The sequence below is a fragment of the Hyperolius riggenbachi genome, chromosome 11, assembly GCF_040937935.1.
Source record: "Hyperolius riggenbachi isolate aHypRig1 chromosome 11, aHypRig1.pri, whole genome shotgun sequence".
Lineage (NCBI taxonomy): Eukaryota > Metazoa > Chordata > Amphibia > Anura > Hyperoliidae > Hyperolius > Hyperolius riggenbachi.
Genome location: NC_090656.1, coordinates 234,483,100 through 234,509,800, shown reverse-complemented (window position 1 = coordinate 234,509,800; position 26,701 = coordinate 234,483,100). Strand labels below are relative to the sequence as shown.

The 26,701-nt window shown below is 44.6% G+C and overlaps 1 protein-coding gene across 6 annotated transcripts in view; it reads right to left on the bottom strand.

The window, feature by feature from the left end:
• The window catches only part of LRRC4C (leucine rich repeat containing 4C), a 1,282,052-nt gene that overhangs the window by 31,894 nt on the left and 1,223,457 nt on the right, over positions 1-26,701 (bottom strand). For all 6 annotated transcript variants that reach the window (XM_068259713.1, XM_068259712.1, XM_068259710.1 and 3 more), the window contains one exon: positions 14,630-14,727. The gene's annotated coding sequence lies outside the window, so the exon portion shown is untranslated. The remainder of the gene's footprint in view (positions 1-14,629; positions 14,728-26,701) is intronic.

The window sequence follows — 26,701 nt, the reverse complement described above, 5'->3', positions numbered from 1 at the left end:
ATCTTGCCTCCCATTTCCTAAAGGGGTAAGTTATAGGGACCAAGGGGCATAACTATATGGGGCCCAGAGCTGGGACCCCTTCCACTAGCTCTGATACAGGGGTGAGTACAAGGGAGGAAATGACCTCAGGATGGGCTTCAGTCAGAGGCAGTAAAGATGGAAAATGTCTGAAACTGTTTTCTCTTTATTAACTATATAAAAAAAATTATCTGACATCAAAACGTGGACAGTACAATACATATGTTGTGTAAGTAGAGCAAGTATTTGTCTACTTACATATGTGGGTTTTTTTTTGTTTGTTTTTTTTCTGGGATAGTATGGCTGTTCCTGTTGCTTTAACATTGAGGAACCCTATGCATGTTTTCCTGGGGAGTACATAATTTGCAGTTTGGCCCCATAAGTTAACCATCTGACCCCAAGATGACACACATTGCAATTTTCTTGCCTGCCTCAAACACCCTACACTGATGAATTTAGTGTACCATCACTGTGATTTGAGATTTTAGACATGGACGATTAAAGGTTGTCAAAACAAGACAAAAAGTTTCACGTGAAGTCAGCTTAAAGCTTTGAATTAATCCAGGCAAGGGTTACCGGTTCATCTCAGTTTTCCTCTGTTGTCCAGACTTGAAGAGACCTTAGTAAACCAGGCCCGGATTCTCCCGAGCGGAAGACAACAAACCCCAGGAGAAAGCGAAAGCACACACATTAAAATAGATCATCTTGTTTTGTTTTGCATTGGTTCATCTGACTAATGAACCTTTTCTTGCGAATATCCCCGTACAGCTGTAATTGGCTTAACTATCGCACAAGCCCTGTGATCTGAACTCCACGCAATTATGGACTCATTTTAACAAACTTTACCGGTGCTTATTAGACGGCAAAGAAAGCAGAGATAACATTTAGAAGAAAGGAAGTGTCAATTACGGATGTTCTTGCTCCAAAGATGCCATCTTGTACGGCAAACTATATCTAAGAATAAGTCAGGAGGATCAACAAGCAGGTTTTTAACGCTAATCCTCAGAGCGGCATAATAATAAGAGTATAATAAATGGGCTGCAGGTTTGTATAATGGCTTGGGATGTTTCTAAGGAAGAACTTTGCTGGAAGCTCACAAAGAACATACCGTAATTTTTAACATTTTCGAATGTTCTGTCCTTACAATACTATTAGCGGCAAAACATATACATTTCTCCCGAGTGTTCCCCTAATAAGCTGTCTAACTCCCCTCTCTGGAGGTAATCAGAGGTCCGCAAGTGCTTTTATGACAGGTTGGCTCTAGAGATGGTCGGAAATGCCGATTTTTCATTCCGGGGAAATGTAGATCTCTGCCAATGCCGAGGAGTCTTTATTTGGGGGGTGTGGGGAAGGAGGGGTAATCTTTTTTTTTTGTGGGGGGGGGGCGGATTTTTTTTTTTTTTCATTCTCTGATCAGCCAAATATTTCTGAGTTGGCTATTTCTTCTCTAATTGGTCCAATGCTTCTGTGGTTGGGCTACAAATATCAAGTTGTGGTAATGCAGTATTTCCGCAGAAATCTTATTTTCATTTTCTGATTTCCGAGGAGTCTTTTTTTGGGTAATTTTTTTGCATTCTCTGATTGGCCAAATACTTCTGAGTTGACTCTGTGATTGGTCCCTTGATTCAGTGTTCTGTGATTGGGCTAAAATTACCAACTTGCGGTAATGCGGTATTTCCACTGAAATCGCATTTCTTATTTCCGGTTTCTGATCAGAAATGAAGATTTCCGATTGTAATTGTGGACATTTTATTTCCGTGGAATCCGAATGAGCATATCTAGTTAACTCCAAAGTGACTATTAGAATCCATAAAGCATTTGCGGGCCCTTGTGGGCCTTTACCCTTTGGGCCCAATATTGGAAAACTATCTATGCCACTAAGATGGCAGCCCTGGTTATTCAAATAAAATCAGTGAGATCAGGCCTGCCTGGCACTGGACACATCAGATAAAATAATGTCTAGGTTCTCACTGTACGATGTGTAGGCAAATGGGTAAGGAGACGAGTCCAGGGGTAAGCTCACAGCGTTTGACAATTGTTGGCCTCCTGACAACCTCAGATTCCTCAGTCTAGAAAGTGGTTTTATGGAATGTTAACATATTATACATCTCATGACCAGTGTTGCTCGCAGATTTCCGCCAAAGTCATGTTCACATCATAAATGGAATTTTCAATTTCAAGAAAGTTTTCGTGAAAAAAAGACTCACAAAAGTGGGGAAAAAAGTCAATACATCTTGTAGTCCAAATGCAGGGAGTTCCTGACTTTTCAACGCCTGCCAATACTAACCTCCAACCTGCTGCAATGTCGGGTACTCCCTGTACTGTACCCATGCAGAGGGGGACACAAAGGGGCATAAAGAAGGACACAAGAGAGACGCAAAGGGGCATAGAGGAGGTCACATGGGGGACACAAGGGGACAGAGGAGGACACAGGGAGATACAAGAGGTACAAGGGGGCATGAGGTACAAAGGAGGCATAATCCACAAGATGCCCCTTCACCATGGATGCACCAGGTTTAGTGTATATTTTTCCCCTGGTTTTTGTCCTCTAAACCTAGGTGTGTCTTGTGGTCATGAGCGTCTTATAGCCCGAAAAATACGGTAATGTGAAAAGAGTCTTGACCTTTTCACTCATCACTGCTTATGAAAAAAAAGGTTAAAAGATATCCATTGCAAGTTGTATTATAATCACTTACGGGTATAGTCACTAAACTGCGGAAAGCAGAATAACGTGAAGTCTTAGGCCCGGTTTACATTAGCGTTTGCTGTCTGGATTCGCCTGATCGGATCCGGACCGTATACTGTACAAACGGAACGGACGTTATGCAATGCAAAGTCTATGCGGACGTTCAAACGCATCCGTTCCGTACGGAACTGAGCCGGATAGGATCCGGACTCTCTTCCAACATGCTCTATTTTTTGGGTCCGGATCATCTGGCCGACGCACCCGGACCGGAGCCTGACTGCACCATCCGTGCACAGAAACCAATGGGAAACAGAAAGCACAGAACACACTGGCTATAAAAACCTGACGTTCTACCCCACTTCCTATGCGTATTCTAGCGGCCATTTTGGATGGGGACACATGGGCACAGCATTTCTGGAGTGGAGCAGCAGTGACTTTGTGCTGGAGCTGTTTGGCAGTATGTCGGACGTGGAGGTGAGGCCTAAACAGCAGAGGACCTGATTCTACAGGTGCACCTTCTGCTGACCTCCCACACCCCAACAATATTTATATAGTTTGTGTCTCTTTTACCAAACGGATCACGATCGCAGCCGTATCAATACGTATGCAAACGGACCGGATCCGGATCGGATTCGGATCGGAACCATACAGTTCCGATCCGGATCCAGTATGGTTATCTGGTCCGTTCTTTACAGAAACGCAAGTGTGAACGGGGCCTTAAGGTCCGTATACATTTCTACTATCACTTTATATTGGACTATCACAATTAATTGTGCAGTGTACGCGACGCCCAAATAAGCCGCTTTGCCAGGCGTCCTGTACACCAGAGGTTTGGACGTATATTTAGCCTATTAGGCCATGATTGAATGAATCTCCCTGTATGCTGTTCTGAATTGATGCATTAAGGTCTTGTTTTTTTTGCACGCGACTATTAGTAATGATCTGCAGTTAGGTCATGTTTTGATATTTTTGTATTGATTTCAGAACTTTTTCCTGAAATTCCTGGTATGTATGAAATATACTACATAAGAAGCACAATATGCACAAGACTTCCAGAACAGCTGTGACCAGCGAGAAGCTAATTGCAGCTATTTCATCAGTAACAGCACAGACTGTCCACATCCACCCCCCTCGGCACGCTATACTTCTAGACCGACGGCAAATGGCACAATATGGCATTGTCCGTGTGAGAGAATGCATATCTAGGGAGGGTAATGAGAGGTGGAAGGAAACAGACTAATGGGTAATCATGTGAATGACATGACAAAATGACACCAAGGACAATTGCGGAAATGCAGCAAGCCACAGCCGCTGACATACACATTACATGTAACGCTGTGGAGGAGGGGAGACATGTGCTTGAGAACTTATATAGAAAAATGTTATGCAGAAGTCTGTGGTAGGCAACTATGTTATGCTTTATTAAATGGAATCTGAAGTGAAAATAAACTTATGAGGTATTGCATTGCATGTGTAGTACAGCTAAGAAATAAAGGATGAGTCTCATATTGTTTCCAGTACAGGAAGAGTTAAGACACTTCACTTGTTATCTATGCAAAAGAGCTTCTCTGAGCTCTTTCACCCAACTTGGGTCGGCTATAGTGCTGTTTTCTGAAGCACTTATAAATCAAATAAACAGTGAGAGAAAGCTTCAGATAAGGTGTTACAGTAGGGTCAGTATTTCTGCTTTTTTTTTATAGCTTAAAATACAGTGGGCTTGATTCACTGAGACAAAAAGGCACGAGTAACCCGCTGTTACTTGGGTTCAGTAACTTTAAAGGAAGTGATCCTGGCACTCTGATTGGCCCAATAGTCTGCCTGTCAAGTGATGTCACATGACAGGCAGCCTATTGGGCCAATCAAAGTGCGGGGATTACTTCCTTTAAAGTTACTGGACCCAAAGAGGTCCAGGGCGGGATGATCAGAGCTGTAGAGGCCTTCGTGGGTCCACTTTTTCATACCCGCACCCGACTTGCACCCGACCTGCTTTCCGGTGAATTTGATACCTGCAACCCGACCCGCTAACCTCACCTGACCCGCGACCCACTTTCAGGTGAGTTTGATACCCGCAGCCCGACCCGCACCTGCAGAACCGCTACCTGCCCGCGACCTGCAGGCCCACTACCCGACCCGCTACCCGATTTTTTTACATTTTCTTCTAACATGCACATTTAAAGTAACATTGGGGAGCTGTAAAGTTAATAAAACCTATTTTTATACACAAACCAAAGTTAAAGAAGGTTTACATGTTTGCTTTCACGACCCGCACCCGCAGACCGCTACCCGCAACCCTACCTGCACCCGCAACTCGCTACCCGCATCTTAAATCAATTCAGGTACCCGAACCCAATCCGCATTTCGGGTTACCCGCTAGTATCCGACCCGCTGCAGGCCTTTAGCGTAAGCTACAAACGCTCGCTATGCAGGGAATACCGAGCGCTCCTTTGACAACAGGTAATAAGCAGGGAGGTTTCCTACCTCTCTAAAAGAAGGAATCATCAAGCCCCTTCTTAAAAAACCTTCCATGGATCCAGATGCTATGAGCAGCTACAGACCTGTCTCCAACCTCCCCTTCTTAGGTAAAGTTATTGAAAAGGCTGTCTATCTGCAACTTGAAACCAGGCTGTCAGTAAACAACATCCTGGACCCTCTACAATCTGGCTTTAAGAAACACCACAGCTGCGAAACAGCCCTCATCCAAGTCTGCAACGATCTGCTCATGGCAAGGGACAGAGGGGAATGCTCCATCCTAATCCTGTTGGATCTCTCAGCTGCTTTTGATACAGTTGACCATGAAATCCTGCTTAACAGACTGCAGGAGTACTGTGGCATCAGTGGATCAGTCCTCCAGTGGTTCAGATCATTCCTGACTGACAGAACACAGAGAGTATCCCTAGGACCTATAATGTCCAAACCTGCACCTCTACAATTCGGAGTGCCACAAGGATCAATCCTATCCCCTCTGCTGTTTGCAATCTACATGTTGCCACTCGGTACACTTATCCAACGACATGGCCTGACGTACCACTGCTACGCCGATGACACACAGCTATACCTGTCCTTCAAACCTGGTGGAACAGACCCTACCCCAAAAATAAACTCTTGCTTAGCTGAGCTTCAGGCATGGATGAATGATAACTGGTTGAAACTGAATGCTGACAAAACTGAGGTCCTGTTTGTCCAAAGCCAGTGCTCGCCATCAAAACAGCTCTATCCTAAAGCAACACCAATCAGGATTGGGAATTCAGACATAAACAGCTCCAACCTTGTGCGCAGCCTTGGCGTACTAATGGATGGGGAATTGAGTTTCAGAAACCAAATTTCATCTGTAGTTAAATCTTCCTTCTTTCATCTGAAGAACATTGCAAAGATTAAACATCTGATTCCCCCAGAGGATCTTCAAACCCTAGTCCACGCCTTCATCACATCACGGCTGGACTACTGCAATGCCCTTTATGCTGGCCTCCCCAAAAAAGACCTGCGTCGCCTGCAATTAGTGCAGAATGCTGCTGCCAGATTGCTAACAAACCAGCCTCGCTACTGTCACATTACACCGATCCTTCGCTCACTGCACTGGCTACCAGTAGAATGGAGAATACTCTTCAAGATTGGACTGCTGACATTCAAATCCCTGCACAATCTGGGCCCTGGATACATGAAGGACTTGCTGAAGCTGCACCACACCTCTCACAACCTCAGATCAGCAAGTTCTACAAACTTGGTCACTCCCAGAGTGCACCTCAAAAAATCTGGAGACAGAGCCTTCTGTCATGCTGCCCCTACTCTTTGGAACTCCCTACCACACCCAGTAAAGACAGCACCATCCCTGGAGCTATTCAAATCCAGACTGAAAAGCCACCTGTTTAGCCTGGCATTTCCAGATTTATAAAATTCTTCCTCTGTACCACGATGGTCGGAGCCATGCTTATGCGCTTTGAGTCCCACGGGAGAAAAGCGCTTTACAAATGTTATTTGTTGTTGTTGTTGTTGTTGTAATAATGCACGCTATGCTGCCAACAGCGCACATAGCATGCAGGGTTAAATAGCGCAAGTAACAGCAAGTTACTCACGCTATTTGTCTTAGTGAATCAAGTCCAGTGTGTGGTCTGTAAATTGCATACATGTCAGAATGATGTAATACTATACAAAAAAAAGCTATGAAACTGAAGATAAAAAAAGAGACTCTTTTCTTTGCTACTAATCTTCTATTAAGTATCCATACTACACATGCGTTTATTCTGCTTCAGTGACACATTAAACACTAAGCTATTATTTTTTTTAATGTATTTTTTTAGGTAGAATTCAACTTTTACATGCCTAAAATGTCTTAGAATTGAGTCCTGAATAACATGTTGGGTATCTGCATTATTTACTACTGCCTGGTTTCCTAGCACTGACATGTTGGGATCACATGGAATACGGTTGTGGAAGGATATTCAAATAAGCCCCATCGGTTCGGGACTAATTAAATATTCCTGCCAGATTATCTGTGAATTTTGATACCGAAGATTCCCATTCTTTAGGAGGATAGGGATGGTAAAAAAGATGCTATTAATTTGGAGCAGATGCAAATTTTATGGCATTTCTATGCATTTGATTGGTCCAGCCCCAAACCGCATACATTTCAATAAACTTAGAATTGGAGGCAATGGTAGAAAATCCAGAAGTGGGGGGGGGGTCATGGTTGGAGGGGGTGTTCTCATTGCTAGAGATGAGCAGAAATTACACCAAAGTGTAATTATGCATCGTAATTTGTATTTACGCATCCTAATGCGAAATTTCGGGGGGAAAATTAATTACACGTGAATTTACACTTTATTCACATGTAATTTCAGGCCGACTTTGGTGGTGATTGAATAACAAAGCCCCCATCCATGCTATTGCGTCCAAAATTGCTACATTTGTTAAGGAGAAGGGACAAGTCAAAAACAAATCTTTCAAAAAGACCTTGTAGTTTTTGAGAAAATTGATTTATAAAAAAAATATAGAAAAATGTTTTTAAACTGTCATTTTTCGGTGTTTTTAAAAACCATTTTTTCTCTGCATTTTTAAATAGATTTTCTTAAAAACTACGAGGTCTATTTGAAAAATAATTTTTTTGACTTGTACCCAGTATTCGCAACATATGTAGCATTTTTGGTAGCAATAGCATATCTTGGGACTTTGCTGTTCACCGCCAAAGTCAACACAAAATTGCACGTAAATTAAGTGTAAATTCATGCGTAATTGCGAATGCGTATACAAAATCAATGAATTAATAATTACGTATAGGCGTTATTGCAAAACAGTGGGCAAAATTTTGCTTAATCGTAATTAGCCGATTACAATTATTACTACTCATTGCATACAGTTAAAAATGTTGTGTGTTAAAGGGAACCAGAGAGGAAGAACCCTTGTGTATTTTACCATATATATCAGTAAGAACATTAGAGAAAACACTTACCATGCTCTCTGTTTCATCCTCACTGCTAAAAGTGTCTGTTATCAGCTGTGATAAGAATCCCGGACTGAGCATTCATTCCGGCTTTTCAGGGAATGATTATTGCTGAGTCATTATAGCAGAGCCAGCAGGTGGCAGCCTTGGGCTTGAAAAGACACCAGAGAAGACAGACTCAGCTATAATCTTTCCGTAGCAAAGCTAGACTGAGTGCTCAGTCGGGGATTCTTATCAGAGGTGATAACAGTCAGATTAAACAGAGAACAATGAAACAAAGAGCAGATTACGTGTTTACTGTCATGTTCCCACTGATTTATACAGTAAATTACACCAGGGTGCTTCATCTCTGTTTCTCTTTAAATCCGTATCATATCATAAATGTACCCGATGGTAGAATAAGTTACTGATTACTCTTCTAACTCCTGTTTCTATTGGTATAATATATCGGTTATGTTACTGATATTCAACTACAGTAGAGTCTTAGTTATCCGGCACTGATGAGGGTTGGCTTATGCACTCTGCCGCGGGGTCATACGTTTGTTTTTTGTGTTCCCATGAGATGCGTCAGAAGCATCACTTTCCCAGCGCAACGGAAATAAAGGTATAAAACTGGCCTAAAAGAAAAAGCCAGTAAAGACATTTTGGTAAAAAAAGAGATGAATCTGTATATATAATTATAATTACGACATTTAATGTCCTTCTGGTGTGAGTATTTCAATCGCAGCACAATCTGGGTGTACGACGCAGCACAAAAACTTAATTACTCCCTGGAAATAGAAAGTAAACAAAAAATAAAGGAGGAGGAGGAACACTTTGCGAGAATAAATCAGACCCAAAGGGACAACGCAACACCAAAATGATTGCCATCGGGCCACAAAATTCTTGGAAAAGTCTTAAAAAAAGATGATTGAAGTAATAGTCTTAAATGATATGTTTGATAGAGACAAACATTTCAATTAAAAAGTCTAAGGCGCATGGTCCGGATCTGTTTTTGTAACAAAAATAAAATTTCAGGGGTTTTTGGAACTTGGTTTCTGAGAAGAGATGCAATAAAAATGACCTCAGAGAGCTTATGGCTACACATTGCTTGTTGGGTATGCCACTTTGCTGATTACAGAGCTACAGTACTCTTCCTGCTCTGTACAGATAATTACACATGCAGAAATATAGTTTAATCACTTGTGTGTTTTACGACGGATTATCTACGTCCTGCAGGTCTTCAGTTCCGACCCAGGGATGTAGATAATCGCTCTCTCGCTGTTGATCATTAGAGGGGAGGTGAATAAATGGGAATGCAGTTCCCATTCATTAATCTAAGTCCCCGTGTAAATTATCACCAGCATCAGTGAGAAGCCTGCGATCATTGTACCTACCCAAAGTAACACGTCCACGCATTACTTCCTGTTCACGTGCTTATAGTACGCTAATAGGAAATCATGCGCGAGGACATCTGGGGCCAAATAGTAAAATTACACCTACATACATTTATTTTAATAAAAAGGCCCACACTTACATTTAAAATTAACTTCTTCCCTCCCACACTCTCCCATAGTAACCACATTTTTTAAGTAAAAAAACAAAAAATGATATTGTTACCTTAGGGACTGAACTTTTTTAATATGTATGTCATGAGGGTATATTTACTGTAAGTTTTGAAAATAAGGGCTTGTAAATAGTGGACAGATGCAAAACTGAAAAAAGTGCCCTTTTATTTCCAAATAAAATAATGGCACCATGTCTAGTAGGGAAATATTTAATATGTTGCAATAACCAGGACTAACGAGCAAATAAAATGTGTGTAACAGGGATACAAAGGCGCCAGAAGAATAAAAAAAGTCTAAAAAGTTTAAAATGTGTGGAGGCAGCGGTGGACTTACCTCCTCCAAACAGGCACAAGATATACCAAAAAGGTTTAGCAGAACAAATGTATTTACTTACTGCAGGGGAAAATGCAACATGTTTCGCAGGTATAACCCGCTTCATCAGGCAATAGGTAGGAGTAGGTACAGTGCCGGTCTGTAGCTTGGTGCCTCTGTATCCCTGTTACATAGTTCTAAGTCCACCCCTGGTGGAGGGGTGTCATCCGCTTTTTCCTGATCTACGGAGAGCGACTTCTTAATCCTGAGTGGGGTCAGGTCTAATCTCCCCACCAGCTATTACAGTGGTTGCCTTTGAGGTAACCCTGGTTTGTGAGTATATTTGTATTTACTCCACCAACTTCATCTCATATAACCAGTACATACTACACTATATTTGGCTCTTAGTGTCCCAATCTTTGTTCTCTTTGCAAATAAAACGTGTGGGTTTTAATTTCGGTAGCATGTATGATTTCAAAATTAAAATGGCCAAAAACTGAGAAATTAATTATTTATATCCATTTTTTTTCTGATTTTCCCCATTAAAATGCATTTAGAATAAAATAATTATTCGCAAAATATAAAGAAAGCCTAATTAGTGGTGAAAAAAACCAAACAACCCCCCCCCCCCAGATATAGATCGTTTTGTTGTGATAAGTAGTAATAAAGTTAAAGGGGAATGAATGGAAGGAGCACTGAAAGGTAAAAATTGCTCTGGTACAGAGGGGAAAAACCCCTCAGTAGTGAAGTAGTTAAAACTCGGCCGGGTTGCCTGAAATCTTGTATTCTCTGCACGGCCTTGCCCACCTCCTTCCTCTGCTGAGAGATTCACTTCACCTACAGGCCAGCAGTTATCTGACTCCTCCCTCCTTCCCACGACCTCACTAGTGTGCTTACGAGCCATGTGACCCTACCTGCCATAAAAGAAACCATTTCTTACTACAGTACTTTTTTTTTAACAATTTAACATTGCAAATTATGTTCCACACAATACGCTATAAAGATACAAGCCTAAACTGAAACCTTAAAGTGGTCTAAAACTCAGCATTCCTTCATCGCTCAAAAAGATCATTTACAGCCTTAAACCTACTGTCGCACCAAATAAAAAAAAAATGAAGCAGAACAGCATTCAAACAGTTAAACACAGCACTTTGTTCTGCAGTGGAAAGTTCCTTCGGTTTATGATCCGCATCTAAAGATGTGATACCATTATCTTTTGTTTACATTCCTCTGTTGCTACAATTAGTTACAGCCAGCCATGTGCAGAAACAGAACTGTACTGAGCTGGCAAGCAGATACAGATGAGTGTTTTTCACTAGATAGCTGCTGTATTTATATTTATATGTTAAAGAGGAACTCCAGTGAAAATAATTTAATATAAAAAGGTGCTTAATTTTTACAATAATTATGTATACATGATTTAGTCAGTGTTTGCTCATTGTAAAATCTTTCCTCTCCCAGATTCACATTCTGACATGTATTACATGGTGACATTGTTACTGTGGGCAGATTATGTAGCTGTTCTGGCTTTAACAGACAGCTATAAACAGCCATTTCCTGTGTGTGTCATTGTTACATTGTGGCAGTTTGCCCAGAGTACCGTACGGTACCAGAGCCTCTTGTGGGAGGGGTTTCAGCACAAAATCAGTCATACAGCGCCCCCTGATGGTCTGTTTGTGAAAATCATTATATTTTTCATGTAAAAGTGGGTATCAGCTACTGATTGGGATAAAGTTTAATTCTTGGTCGGAGTTTCTCTTTAAGATCTATGGATTAAATGCAATAGCAGCTTTCAGAGCAGATACACTGTACTTTGGGACCTGGTAATTTGTAAACAGGCGATATCACTGATGCACAAAAGCAAATATGGTAACTGTATGGGTAAAATCACATTTCTATTGAATGTTATGTTGGAGTTTTATTCCACTTTTAATTTCTATCCAAGGTCACTTTGGTAATGAGAATGACGGTGCCTATTAAAGCGGACCTGAACTCCGATCTTCCTCTCTGCTCTAAAAGATAAAGAACAGCATAATAACCTTTAAAGAGAAACATGTCCCAGCCAATTCAAATCCTGCAATTAATCTGCAGTGGGCCTACTTCCTGCTTTCATGGAAGCAGATATAAGGTTAACATCCTGTGTTTACAAACTAGCTGCTCTGCCCAAGGCAGCCAGCTGACACAGCTGAGTTATAAAATTACACTTGTGATTAGTCACAGATGAGGGGAAATTAGACAGGCTAAATGCTTTAAGTACATGCAGGGTGCATTTCTTAATGTGTTCCCATGTCTTGTGCAAGAGTTCAGGTCCACTTTAATGTGGAACCAAACTCAGCACAAAAAAAAAATATCTTTATTCCACATATGCTGAAGAAATCCACTGCTCAAGGTGTCTAATTAGTTCTGATCAGCAGCTGTGAATAGACTGCAGGAGCTCTGCCAAGGAAGCTCTGTCCATACAGTAAACACTGAGGCTAAACCTCTTCAGTTCTCCCTGCAAAGTTAACGTAGGTTCTGAGCTTCAGGTTTTTGGGGGTTTCTTTTTAGGATTTGCATACATTGCAATGGATAAAGTTTTTTGTCCATACATGTTATCATACTGTGGCTAATCATTTAGAGCAGAGAGGGAATTCTGAGTTTACTTCACTGTAAGGATGGTACAGAGAAGGTCGGCAGGTGTGACGATACATATACTGTCTTAATAACAGGTCCCCTTTATTTTCCGCAAGCTATTTACAGTCGCCATCACTCATATCCATATTCTCTGGAGACACGGAGCATAAAAATGCATTGTTTATTCCCGCCGTTGCATCGCGCTGGTCTCAGTAAACTTGATCGAGAATTATGAACTTTATAGAAATTTATGGGTGATATAGAAACAGCATTGCTTTCAGCAGAGATCTCAGGGTACATATATTTGTGCAGAAAACAGATTTACGGCCTCAAAATCTCTCCAGAGCTTGCCGGCATACTTTATGAAGAATAGATACGGTTTCGGCAGCCTGGGATTTTTTTTTTCCTATTTATTTATTTATGTTCTTTAGTTTGACCAGTTGGAACTCCTAATGTACAACATACTAACTGTGGTGTGACAGTTAGAGCCAGATTTCTGCATAGGCCACATAGGCAGGGCCATGGGGGAGATGCTGCCCAAGGGGAGGGCCAGGAGTACAACACTGCTTGAGTTGGGTGGCGGGTTGTATAAAATAAATGAACCCCCCAAGTGCCTAAAATGACTCCCAATAAATCGAAACTTGATTTGGATGACTATTGGGGTTCTTTGCTCTTAAAGAGAAACTCCGACCAAGAATTGAACTTTATCCCAATCAGTTGCTGATACCCCCTTCTACATGAGAAATGTATTCCTTTTCACAAACAGATCATCAGGGGGCGCTGTATGGCTGATATTGTGGTGAAACCCCTCCCACAAGAACTCTGAGTACGTACTCCTGGTAGTTTCCTGGCTGTGAACCCTGCTGCATTGTGGGAAATAGCTGTTTACAGCTGTTTCCAACTGCCAAAACAGCATGCAGCAGCTACATCACCTGCCAACAGTAAAAATGTCACCATGTAATAAATATCAGAATGTAAATCAGGGATTTAAAAGATTTTACAATGGGCAAACACTGACTAAATCATTTATACATAATTATTGTAAACATGAAGCACTTTTTTATTGTATTATCTTCACTGGAGTAAATATGGGTAACCCACACATGCAATTATCACCATTCTTTACAGGTAAACAAGCTCTCCAACTCATACCCCTAGATTTACTATAATGGCATGGGAACAAGAGATCTACAGCTTATACTATTACTGCCAAGATTTTTTTTATTTATTTATTTTTTAAATTGAGTGCTTTGGGAGGTTTATTGCATCCTACAGTAGACAGAATAGTTGATTATTTGGATGTGCAGAAAATCAGTTCGTTTTAACAACCTGTGTATGGCTAACTTTTAAAATAGTCCATTCAGTTTGTTCGAAAATTGCTGGCTCTCCCGTTTCATAAAATATCCACATTTCGGCAGAAACGTTTATACTTCACCGATTTTGCCTAGATTTTGCGTAGATGTGATGGCTTGACTCAATCAAAAGGGTCAATGAGCAATCAGCATTGAAACGTAAGTGGTCACTGGCCAGTGTTAGCCCTGGTTCACACTTGCATTTAAGTGGCAAACGAATCCGTGAAAATGGATCTGATCACCAGTCGATCGGATCTGTTTTTACTCTGTTGTTGTTCCGCTGCTTCCGTCCCTCACCTCCAAAGTGTATTTTTCCGTTTAGAACGGTCTGTTTCTTCACTAGTGTAAAGAAACGTTCTGTTTTCTCATTGCCCCTAATGCACCTTGCGTTTCCAGTCCGCTGGGCTCAGCCGTCCGGAAAAATTGCTGCAGAAGGAAAGTTGTGGTCCATTCAGCAGATCGTGCGGAACGGATCCATGTGAATGGATCCATAGGGTAACACTGGATCCATTTTCATGCGTTAGGATCGGTTCAGTTCCAATCCGCGAACGGGCCGCTTTTTAACGCCATTGTGAACCACGCCTGAGACAACATGATCTAGAGGACCACAGAATCTTTCACAGAGCTGGTTATGATTGTATTTCTCATTATGGTGGTCATACGATACCTGCAAGAGAACAGCAGCAGCCTTGCACAAGGAGGGAGCCGGCCTGCATAAACGCACAGGGGGGTGGAGCTTCTCGGATGGTCCACACTGTCTTCAAGCTGGAATGAAAGAGAGAAAAACAGATAAGAAAAATTCTGCATGATAACAAAACATTCCACCAATCCAAAGGAAAATAGGCATCATCGAGACACCCATTACTGCTCCAGACGTTTCATCACTCCTACTTCTTCTGTTCTCCATTAGAAGTCATTATGTAGGCATGGTGAAACTCCCTCTAGAGCAGAAATGGGAGTACTCTATCAGACTTAGCTTCATTATTTAGTCTTTCAGGGGCTCAAATGATTAGATCCCCAAGTTTTCCATCACCACATACCTATAATCAAATTATTTAGATTGCTGTGTTACAAAGAACACCATGGGAGGAGTGGAATCCCATAGTGCCAGATGGAAATGGTCAATGAGATGTTGTAACTTTCGACTTGCATGCAAAGTGAATGCATATTGTATGCAGCTCAAAAGTGGGTCAATTAAATGGACATGCAGTGCTAAGTATTTGGACCTGTGCTGTTTTCGTTTTGCAAACAACATGCATTCAATTTGCATTCAAGATGGAAAACATTGGTACCAGAAGTTAGAGTTCTAATGTCTTTTTTACAAAGCTTGCTTTGATGAAGAAGTTATGACAAATGAGTTATAATAAAATAGCTATAGTTTACTTCCTACCATTAGTTTCCTTGGAAACTCAAAAGATGTTGCACGATAGATCTAAAAATGTATTAACATTTTCCAACCCTTTTTTCTGTCCACCCATGTGCTCCTTACCCAGCACCTAATTTTTTCCAGGGGGGTGGAGGGTGTATGTAGGTGATTAGGTAAAAGGATTGTCGATGGCTGTATGTACCTGCCTCAGTTATAGGGGTGGGGCAAGCACCAGCTCAGGTGCTGTAGCTCTGCCCCCAAGCATGGGTGGCAGTGTGTTTTTCTGTATACAGTTGTTAACAGGCCATCAGATTTGTGGCCTTCTTGTACTTTCCCCCTTTGAATGCTCAGCTCCCCAAGTCCCCATGTGCCGTAGTCTCCTCCATGCTGTGCAACCCTTCTTCCGATAACATGACCTGCCTCCCTCCTTCTGTGTACAATGTGCAGGCTTCCTTCTCCAGTTGTAACCACCTTCCCCCTCCTTGGAAAGGTGGGTGGGGCTGCTCCACATGTGTAGTATCCCCCCACCCCGACCATGGTCCATAGCCTATGTGGCCTTTGGAAACACCCATCTTTGGAAAGCAGAAGATGTGTAGGCCAGCTGTTTTCTAGATGCTTTGAGAGAAGACGGTACAGTAGCAGGCATTATGTGACACAAGAATGGGGGCATCTGAAGAGTGTTCCTCACTTGTGGTATGGGTAGGACAGGGTGGGACACCCTGCACGATTGCATTGGTCTCATATGCCTAAGTCACAAACATCTAGAGAAATGTCTCGCACTCGCTAATGGTTATTGCCACGTGATATACAGTGGGATGCAAAAGTTTGTGCAACCTGAATTGTCATGATTTATTATTTATCGTAACAACCAACGATTTATACAGGAAAATCATGATTAAAATGGTTGCCCAAAATTTTCGCATCCCACTGTAAGTAGGAGTGCATGGTTGAACCAGGAGCGTGAAGCCTAGGAACTGGCACATCCTTGTATATTTAAATATAATTAGCTTACAAAATTAACAGAACCTTTTATCATGGCAATAATGTTGAAATGGCAAAATCTGTCCTCCACTCTGTGGCAGAAGACTTGAAGTCCAGGGTGACGTCACCTCGAGCATGCACTGGAATAGTGATGTGCAGTGTTCGCGTTGCTGCTGCTATCACTATTTCGCACACTGCCAGTCCAGTGAATGCTCGGAGGTGACTTTACCCTGGACTACAAGTTGTGTGCCATAGAGCGACAGACACATTTTGCCATTTGAGCCTTGTTGCCTTGATAAAGGGACCCAGCGTGGTACTGAAACGTTGGCCTCTTGGTTCTGTTAAGCTTGGAAAATAATACAATTGAAATATTTGAGGATGTCCTGGTTCATATGCCCAAAGCCAGCTGTATTACTTTAAGTGGAGGGATACCACCACAATTGTAAAGGGTTCTCCCAACCCAAGTGCTGAATGGGCACACACCTAACAGAAGCACTCTTTTGCCCATCAAATGGGTATTCCTTCACCACAATTATACAGGGTGCCATAATCTACTGGAAGGACCCCCATCTAGTGGTGGATTCCACCAATACAGTTATGAACTATGCCCCTTCCCACTGGATGGGCACAGGTCTAGCTCCGTTACCTCATCAAGTGGCCGATTCCACCACTACAATTATAAAGAGTGGCCCCCAACTTAATGGATGTGCACAAGTCTAATGCCAGCTCTGTTACCCCCATCAAGTGGAGTATTTCATCAGTACAGTACTGGATGAGCACACGCCTAGCTCTGTTACCCCCATCGAGTGGAGTATTCCATCAGTACAGTACTGGATGGGCACACGCCTAGCTCTGTTACCCCTATCAAGTGGAGTATTCCATCAGTACAGTACTGGATGGGCACACACCTTGCTTTGTTACCCCCATCAATGGACTATTCCATCAGTGCAGTACTGGATGGGAACACGCCTAGCTCTGTTACCCCCATGAAGTGGAGTATTCCATCAGTACAGTATTGGATGGGCACACGCCTAGCTCTGTTACCCCCATCAAGTGGAGTATTCCATCAATATAGTATTGGATGGGCACACGCCTAGCTCTGTTACCCCAACCAGTGGAGTATTCCATCAGTATAGTAAAAAAAGTAGACGCTCTGGATATTTACTCGCGATCAGAGAAAAAAAAAATCACCTTTGCAGAGAGATTACATTGCGAGTGTTAAAAGATCACAGCGCTCTATAATTCCGCAGGTTTGATCCTCATGCATTCTAACGAGACTTCAAACAATCGAGAATTGTTTCAAAAGAACCATTGTTGTGTTCGGAGCACCTCCCGGCCCTCGTTTGATGTTTTTTCTTTATTTCTTCTGCTTTTGCGTCAAACTTCAGCCATTCAGCTGCAGACGCGCTTTGTGAAGTTCTCAAGTCTCAGAGATAATCTAAATGTATTTCTTTTCACACAAATAACTGCAGGAATGCAGCAGAGCTACGCTATCCTACGAAGAGGAGTTGAATAAAAGAGAAGGTGGATGGACTTAAAGGATGCCTTAGCTCTCGTTACATTTCAAAATGGGGGGAAGGGGAGCAGGCATGTGTAGCAATTTCGTCATCTTGTCCAGGCCCCCCAAAGCTACTTTCGGGTCAGCCAGGGGTCGGTGAACAGTGCGCAGGTCCGCTCATCCTTGATCACGCTCCCGTGGCTGGGTCAAGGACAAGATAATGGCGGGGGGGGGGGGGGGGGTGGGAGGGGGCAGAGAAGAATGCTGGGAGAAGTGGGCAGGAGGACTGCCTCCTCCCTCCATTTTGGTTGTTTGAAGCTTGAAATTGGCAACAAAAAACCCTGATCCTGGCAATTTTGACTGGCTCGGTTTTTAGGTGGATGCTATTTCTCAGCTTTGTTAGTCACTACGGCAATGGTCAGATCACGCTCTGGATTTCAGATTGGGGAAAAGATTTAAACTATCTGGTAAGCCTCTTAGCGTGTCTACAGACCGCTGAGTCTAATGAGCAGGGAGGAACTTTGTTAAGTTATCTTGTAAGCAAGCTGTGAGAGTCCACATGATAGGAGCGTATTAACGTACTCTGCGCAGCAACCAAGAGTCGGAAAGTTTGTTATGCACCACAGGGCTCAAGATGATCGCCTCAAGTAGCCTCCAAATTTTTGACGCCAAGTATCGGCTAACGTGTTTTATAGTCCCACTTGTTTTTTTTTTATATATTTATATATATATATATATATATATATTTAATAGAACATAAAATAATGACATGAATACTCGATACACAGTTGTTTAAAGGACCACTATTGCTAAAAAAAAAAAAGTAGGCAGTTAAAATCTGACCGAACCGACAGGTTTTGGGCCAGTTCATCTTCTCATGGGGGATTCTCAGGGTTTTTTTTGTTTTCAACAGCATTTCCTGAACAGCAGTTTAACTGCCAAAATAGTGAAATACCAGCTTAACTGACAAAATAGTGTGCAAGTGAGTAGGGAGGCTGGCTGGTATCCAGGAGCGGCACCAAGTGGGTGCTTTGGGTGCTGAAGCACCCCCTAAAATCCTCCAAGCACCCTATTAGCACCCCCTACAAAAAAAACAGGTGCTGATTTGAAATTTAAAAATATAAAAAAAAATTCGTACAGCGCCGTTCTGTTGCTTAAATTTTTCCCAGGCACTAGCCCAGCCCACTAGCCCAGCCCCACCCCATCTAGCACGCCACTCACGCTACTGTGCTCTTCTCAGGCTCCCCCTTGTAGTGTGCTGACGTGACGTCACTCGGCCAGGCAGCATAAAACTGCGCACGCCGTGTGGTGTCGGCGTGGTGAGGGCGGAGCCATGGGCATGAGGAGAGAGGGAGCGCGGAGACGAGAGCCGAGCAGCGAGAGAGAGACCGTCAGTCAGAGCCTGGACTAGAGACAGAGAGCGGGGAGGTCTGGAGTCGGAGAGAGGAGAGCCAGTCCCATTGTGTGAGTGAGGGAGGCCCAGTTCAGCGCGGGCATCGGGCGGGCGGAGTGGCCCCTTTTTGCTCCGTCATCATCATTGCCTGCCGGCGCTACCTGGGCCAGGGCCAGCCAGGCCCACTGGGCCTTTCTCACACTCTAATCCTGTCAGTGTAATGTCCATACTATATTTATATAGCAGTAACATCTTATCAAGCACTTAACAGAGTGCATAGTCAGGTTCTCGGAAGAGCTCACAATCTAATCCGACCATATTCTTATATCCTACCATATCATTATGTTTTCATATAGCACTGGAATATACTCCAGCACTTTACCACGCCCCTCTTTTGATGGCCACACCCTCTTGGCCATGCCCCCATCCAATTTTTCGGCAACACGCTTTGCACGCCACAACACCTAGCCCCTTTCAAAATTATACAGCACCTGCATAGCACCCCCCCCAAAAAAAATTCCTGGAGCCACCACTGCTGGTATCTTACGATTTTGGTAGTTAAACTGCATAATATGGCAGCACTATACAAATACTTCAATAAAAAAATAAAGAAATGTTCTCTATACACGCCTCCCCAAAAAAACGAGTGCAGAATGCTGCTGCCAGATTGCAGCCAAACCAGGCTCGTCACATTACACCAATTCTTCGCTCACTGCAATGGCTACCTGTAAAATGGAGAAAACTCTTCAAGATTGGACTGCTGACATTCAAATCCCTACACAATGTGGGCCCTGGTTACATGAAGGACTTGATTCATAAACATGGTCACTCCCAGAGTGCACGTCAAAACCTTTGAAGCCAGAGCTTTCTGTGATGCTGCCCCTACCCTTTGGAATTCCCTACTACACCCAGTAAAGACAGCCCCATCCCTAGAGTTATTCAAATCCAGACTGAAAAGCCACCTGTTTAGCCTGGCATTTGCAGGCTTGTAGAATTCTTCCTCTGTACCACAATTTACCAGCCAACCAATTTACTGGTCTGAGCCATGCTTGTACGCTTTGAGTCCTATTAGAGAAAAGCGATTTACAAATGTTATTGGTTGTTGTTGTTGCTGCACACATATAAAAGGATGCAGAGATGCCTTGTCTTTCTTTATAAAGAATATAAAGTGATTATACGCTTTCAAGGACCACTGTCATAAAAAAATAACATTTAAAATACATACAAACACGTACAAATAAGCATGTCTCTTGCAGAGTACAATGAGCCATAAATAAGGTTTTTTTCCTATATTGCTGTCACTTCAGTAGGTAGCAAAAGTCTGACAGAACTGAATGGTTTTGGAGTAGTCCATCTCTTCATGGGGGATTTTTAGTGTTTTGTTTATTCTTTACAAAAGCATTCCCTGAAAAAGATTGACATAAAGATACTGGCCGGCTTTCCCACCTGTTGACACTATTTTGGCAGTTGGACTGAGCAACTGCCTTTCACTAAGTAATTTTGTAAATAAAGAAGACCCTGAGAATCCCCCATGATCAGATGGGCTAGTCCAAAGCCTGTCAGATCTGCCAGACTCTGACTACCCACTGTAAGTGACAGAAATGTAGGAGAAAAGTAATGTATAGCTCATTTTAATCTAAAAGAAATGTTCTACATATTTATATGTGTTTACATGTATTATAACATTTTCGTGAAAGTGGTTCTTTAATCTGGCTATCTACAATTCCTACAAATATATATTTGCAATCTATACAGCTGCCCTGAAATGTATTTGTTTGTTTCCCTAACCCTTATCACTCGTATGTCCCACATAGCGGGACATTGCGAATTTCCCGATGCACTCGTATGTCCTGCTATGCGGACATTTCTGCAGCGGCTTGCGGCGCATCTATTCCCCCCCCCCCCCCCCGCAAGCCCCAATCTCTCTCTGCCTATTAGTGGGCATGTACAACTACGTGCCCACACAGTCAGTACCCCTCCTTCCCCAAACTGTAAGTGTGCAATCGGCGCACCAGGAAGTGACACATGCAATGAAATTTCATTGCATTTGTCTTGTACAATTTTTGCTTTTTACATATTGATTCCTTGCCGATTCTATATTGCAGATGCCATTCAGCAGATTCCTTGCAGATTACTTTGCAGATTGCTTGCAAAGTTGCATAGAGAATCAATGGCAGTCTATGTAATGGACGTGGAGGAGAGTGTAAATAGTAGCCAGTATTTTATTGCTAATCTGCCCGATCGAAATACCAAAGATTGCATTGTGTGTAGGGACAGTAAGACCCGGGTGGCGGGCATAAAACCACCTATTATTGCGAAACTTGCTCACGCAGGCCCGGATTACACCCAGGAAACTGTTTTACAATTTACCATACCTTGGCTTTCTCCTCTGCTACCAGCCAATAGAAGATGCCAAACTGCCCAAATAAGGTATCAAATTAAACGTTATAATGTGTTCTTTAAAATAAGATATACCATGTTACTGTGTTATGTTCCATGTTAAAATGGGAGAGAGAGTGAGAGGGAGAGCGCTTTTCTGTAAAAAACAAAAACTCAGAGCAGAAAGGACTCCCTGTAGGAAAGAACTCCGAGTGGAAAGGGCTAAATGAGCCGAGCCTTGTGCAAAAAATATGTTGAATAAGGTAATAAAAATGACAGTTCATTTTGGCTGCATTAAAAGCATCTAACCTCTCATAATGGCTCCCCCTGCTGGTAAATGCAAATATCTATGTGCACAGTATCACAAATAGAGATAGTCAACCACAGGCAACTAATTCTGATGTGTGTGTCTGTGTGTGTGCCTCTGACACAGGAGACCAGGGTTCGAATCTCGGCTCTGCCTGTTCAGTAAGCCAGCACCTATTCAGTAGGAGACCTTTGGCAAGTCTCCCTTACACTGCTACTGCCTATAGAGCGCGCCCTAGTGGCTGCTGCTCTGGCGCTTTGAGTCCGCCAGGAGAAAAGTGCAATATAAATGTTATTTGTCTTGTCTTGTCTTGTCTTGTGTCATTTCAATGCAAATTGTATGCAGTTCATCGCTGAACCAATCAACTGAAACTAATACCAATTTAGATACTCAAACAATTACTAGCATTTGTTTGACCATTTCTAATCACGATTCTGGTTTACGTATTTTTCAAAAGCCAAAGCCGATATCCAGCGGTTGTAGCTTCCCTACCCCGTCACCCTAACTACAATAAAGGCTATGATGATTACTGTAGCTTATGTAGAATATGCAGAACTGGACTGAGATCAAAGTGAAAGAACATTTAGTTCAGATTTCTGGAGAGGCCACTAAGGCCCGTGTCTTGGGCAGCTGCAACCCAATGGGGCACCTGAACATGAATGAGAGGGGCTGCTGTACAGGGATGTTACACAAGGAAGAGGGGGCTGCACATGGAATGGGAGGAGGCTGCTGTACATGGATGATACACATGGAAGAGGGGGCTGTACATGGAATGGGAGGGGCTGCTGTACATGGATGATACACATGGAAGAGGGGGCTGCACATGGAATGGGAGGGGGCTGCTGTACATGGATGTTACACAAGAAAGAGGAGGCTGCACATGGAATGGGAGGGGCTGCTGTACATGGATGTTACACATGGAAGAGGGGGCTGCACATGGAATGGGAGGGGCTGCTGTACATGGATGTTACACAAGAAAGAGAAGGCTGCACATGGAATGGGAGGGGCTGCTGTACAGGGATGTTACACATGGAAGAGAGGGGCTGCACATGCAGTGGGAGGAAGCTGCTGTACATGGATGTTACACATGGAAGAGGGGGCGGCACATGGAATGGCAGGGGCTGCTGTACATGGATGGTACACATGGAAGAGGGGGCTGCACATGGAATGGGAGGGGGCTTCTGTACATGGATGATACACATGGAAGAGGGGGCTGCACATGGAATGGGAGGGGCTGCTGTACATGCATGTTACACAAGGAAGAGGAGGCTGCACATGGGAGGGGCTTCTGTACATGGATGTTACACATGGAAGAGGGTGCTGCACATGGAATGGGAGGGGGCTGCTGTACATGGATGTTACACATGGAAGAGGGGGCTGCATATGGAATGGGAGGGGCTGCTGTACATGGATGGTACACATGGAAGAGGGGGCTGCACATGGAATGGGATGGGGCTGCTGTACATGGATGATGCACATGGAAGAGGGGGCTGCACATGGAATGGGAGGGGCTGCTGTACATGGATGGTACACATGGAAGAGGGGGCTGCACATGGAATGGGAGGGGGCTGCTGTACATGGATGATACACATGGAAGAGAGGGGCTGCACATGGAATGGGAGGGGATGCTGTACATGCATGTTACACAAGGAAGAGGGGGCTGCACATGGAATGGGAGGGGGCTGCTGTACATGGATGGTATACATGGAAGAGGGGGCTGCACATGGAATGGGAGGGGCTTCTGTACATGGATGATACACATGGAAGAGGGGGCTGCAATGCTGTTTGTGGGCAACATTCACATCTGTTGGTGGAACGTACTGGCTGCATCTCAAATGCTACATGAAGTGTCCGCCAACCGTTCGCTAAATGCAGCACCTGTGAAATGCCGACACAAAGTGAAGTAGTGTTTGACTCAAATGCTGCAGCATTATACAGTAACTGACTGGCAATAAATCCAAGTAAGATCAGCAGTTAAACGAGTCGTCACTACTCATCATTAAACCGTTCTTGTAACAGAGGCCTTACTGGCTGCACTGAGATGGGTCAATCACACAACCCAAAAAGGATAATTTAACAATAGGTCAGAAGCTTTACATTTTTCCACAGTGGGCAAAACAACGTACCACTTGTGTGAAGTGACACATGGGCATGTGTGTGCACTGAAGAAGCTTAGACAGCACTAAAGCACAGCATTAAAAAACATCCTAGCAAGCATCGCCAGCAGAGGGAGGAGTGCTGTGGCCACACTAAACACACATGGCCACTAGAGGTTCTGGACTGAGCCGACAGCCGAGGTCTTTCTAAAAGAACGGACACCCACAGAGAAAGTATGGACAAGTACGGACAGACCATTTGTGCCTTGTTTTGTACAGACTGTCTGTCTAAAGACGGACAGTTGGAAACCCCGATATATACTATAAAAGGTGGGAGGAGGTTTCAACAATAAGTGTTCTTACCTCAGGCAAGGTATGGATTTTAAAAGATATTTATAGGACACAAATTAGGACATATTTTATAAGCCTCACCCACTTCTTTGAGTCTATATAACAGTGTCTTATTATAGAAGCAATGTGGACTAGGAGCGCCTGTATCAATACAGGCACTCCTAGTCCGCGGTGCAGCAGGCGCTCCTAGTCCGCGGTGCAGCAGGCGCTCCTAGTCCACGGTGCAACAGGCGCTCCTAGTCCAAGGTGCAACAGGCGCTCCTAGTCCAAGGTGCAACAGGCGCTCCTAGTCCACGGTGCAACAGGCGCTCCTAGTCCGCGGTGCAACAGGCGCTCCTAGTCCGCGGTGCAACAGGCGCTCCTAGTCCGCGGTGCAGCAGGCGCTCCTAGTCCGCGGTGCAGCAGGCGCTCCTAGTCCGCGGTGCAGCAGGCGCTCCTAGTCCGCGGTGCAGCAGGCGCTCCTAGTCCGCGGTGCAGCAGGCGCTCCTAGTCCGCGGTGCAGCAGGCGCTCCTAGTCCGCGGTGCAGCAGGCGCTCCTAGTCCGCGGTGCAGCAGGCGCTCCTAGTCCGCGGTGCAGCAGGCGCTCCTAGTCCGCGGTGCAGCAGGCGCTCCTAGTCCGCGGTGCAGCAGGCGCTCCTAGTCCGCGGTGCAGCAGGCGCTCCTAGTCCGAGGTGCAGCAGGCGCTCCTAGTCCGCGGTGCAGCAGTCGCTCCTAGTCCGCGGTGCAACAGGCGCTCCTAGTCCGCGGTGCAACAGGCGCTCCTAGTCCGCGGTGCAACAGGCGCTCCTAGTCCACGGTGCAACAGGCGCTCCTAGTCCACGGTGCAACAGGCGCTCCTAGTCCACGGTGCAACAGGCGCTCCTAGTCCGCGGTGCAACAGGCGCTCCTAGTCCGCGGTGCAACAGGCGCTCCTAGTCCGCGGTGCAACAGGCGCTCCTAGTCCGCGGTGCAACAGGCGCTCCTAGTCCACGGTGCAACAGGCGCTCCTAGTCCACGGTGCAACAGGCGCTGCTATTCCACGGTGAAACAGGCGCTCCTAGTCCACGGTGCAACAGGCGCTGCTAGTCCACGGTGCAACAGGCGCTGCTAGTCCACGGTGCAACAGGCGCTGCTAGTCCACGGTGCAACAGGCGCTGCTAGTCCACGGTTCAACAGGCGCTCCTAGTCCACGGTGCAACAGGCGCTCCTAGTCCACGGTGAAACAGGCGCTCCTAGTCCACGGTGAAACAGGTGCTCCTAGTCCACGGTGAAACAGGCGCTCCTAGTCCACGCTGAAACAGGCGTGCCTCCTAGTCCACGGTGCAACAGGCGCTCCTATTCCACGGTGCAACAGGCGCTCCTAGTCCACGGTGCAACAGATACTCCTCTGGATCAACAGGGATATGTGAGGGAGCAGGCTGGTGTTGTGCCTTCCTCTGGATCAACAGGGATATGTGAGAGAGCAGGCTGGTGTTGAGCCTTCCTCTGGATCAACAGGGATATGTGAGGGAGCAGGCTGGTGCTGTGCCTTCCTCTGGATCAACAGGGATATGTGAGGGAGCAGGCTGGTGTTGTGCCTTCCTCTGGTCCTCTGGATCAACAGGGATATGTGAGGGAGCAGGCTGGTGTTGTGACTTCCTCTGGATCAACAGGGATATGTGAGGGAGCAGGCTGGTGTTGTGCCTTCCTCTGGATCAACAGGGATATGTGAGGGAGCAGGCTGGTGCTGTGCCTTCCTCTGGATCAACAGGGATATGTGAGGGAGCAGGCTGGTGTTGTGCCTTCCTCTGGTCCTCTGGATCAACAGGGATATGTGAGGGAGCAGGCTGGTGTTGTGCCTTCCTCTGGATCAACAGGGATATGTGAGGGAGCAGGCTGGTGCTGTGCCTTCCTCTGGATCAACTGGGATATGTGAGGGAGCAGGCTGGTGTTGTGCCTTCCTCTGGATCAACAGGGATATGTGAGGGTGCAGGCTGGTGTTGTGCCTTCCTCTGGATCAACTGGGATATGTGAGGGAGCAGGCTGGTGCTGTGCCTTCCTCTGGATCAACAGGGATATGTGAGGGAGCAGGCTGGTGTTGTGCCTTCCTCTGGATCAACAGGGATATGTGAGAGTGCAGGCTGGTGTTGTACCTTCCTCTGGATCAGCAGGAATATGTGAGGGAGCAGGCTGGTGTTGTGCCTTTCTCTGGATCAACAGGGATATGTGAGGGAGCAGGCTGGTGTTGTGCCTTCCTCTGGATCAACAGGGATATGTGAGGGAGCAGGCTGGTGCTGGTGTTGTACTTTGTTCTCTGGTTGAACTCGATGGACGTATGTCTTTTTCCAACCCAAATAACTATGTAACTTTATATACACGCATCTATCTGCTGCAACTGTGTACTTAGAGA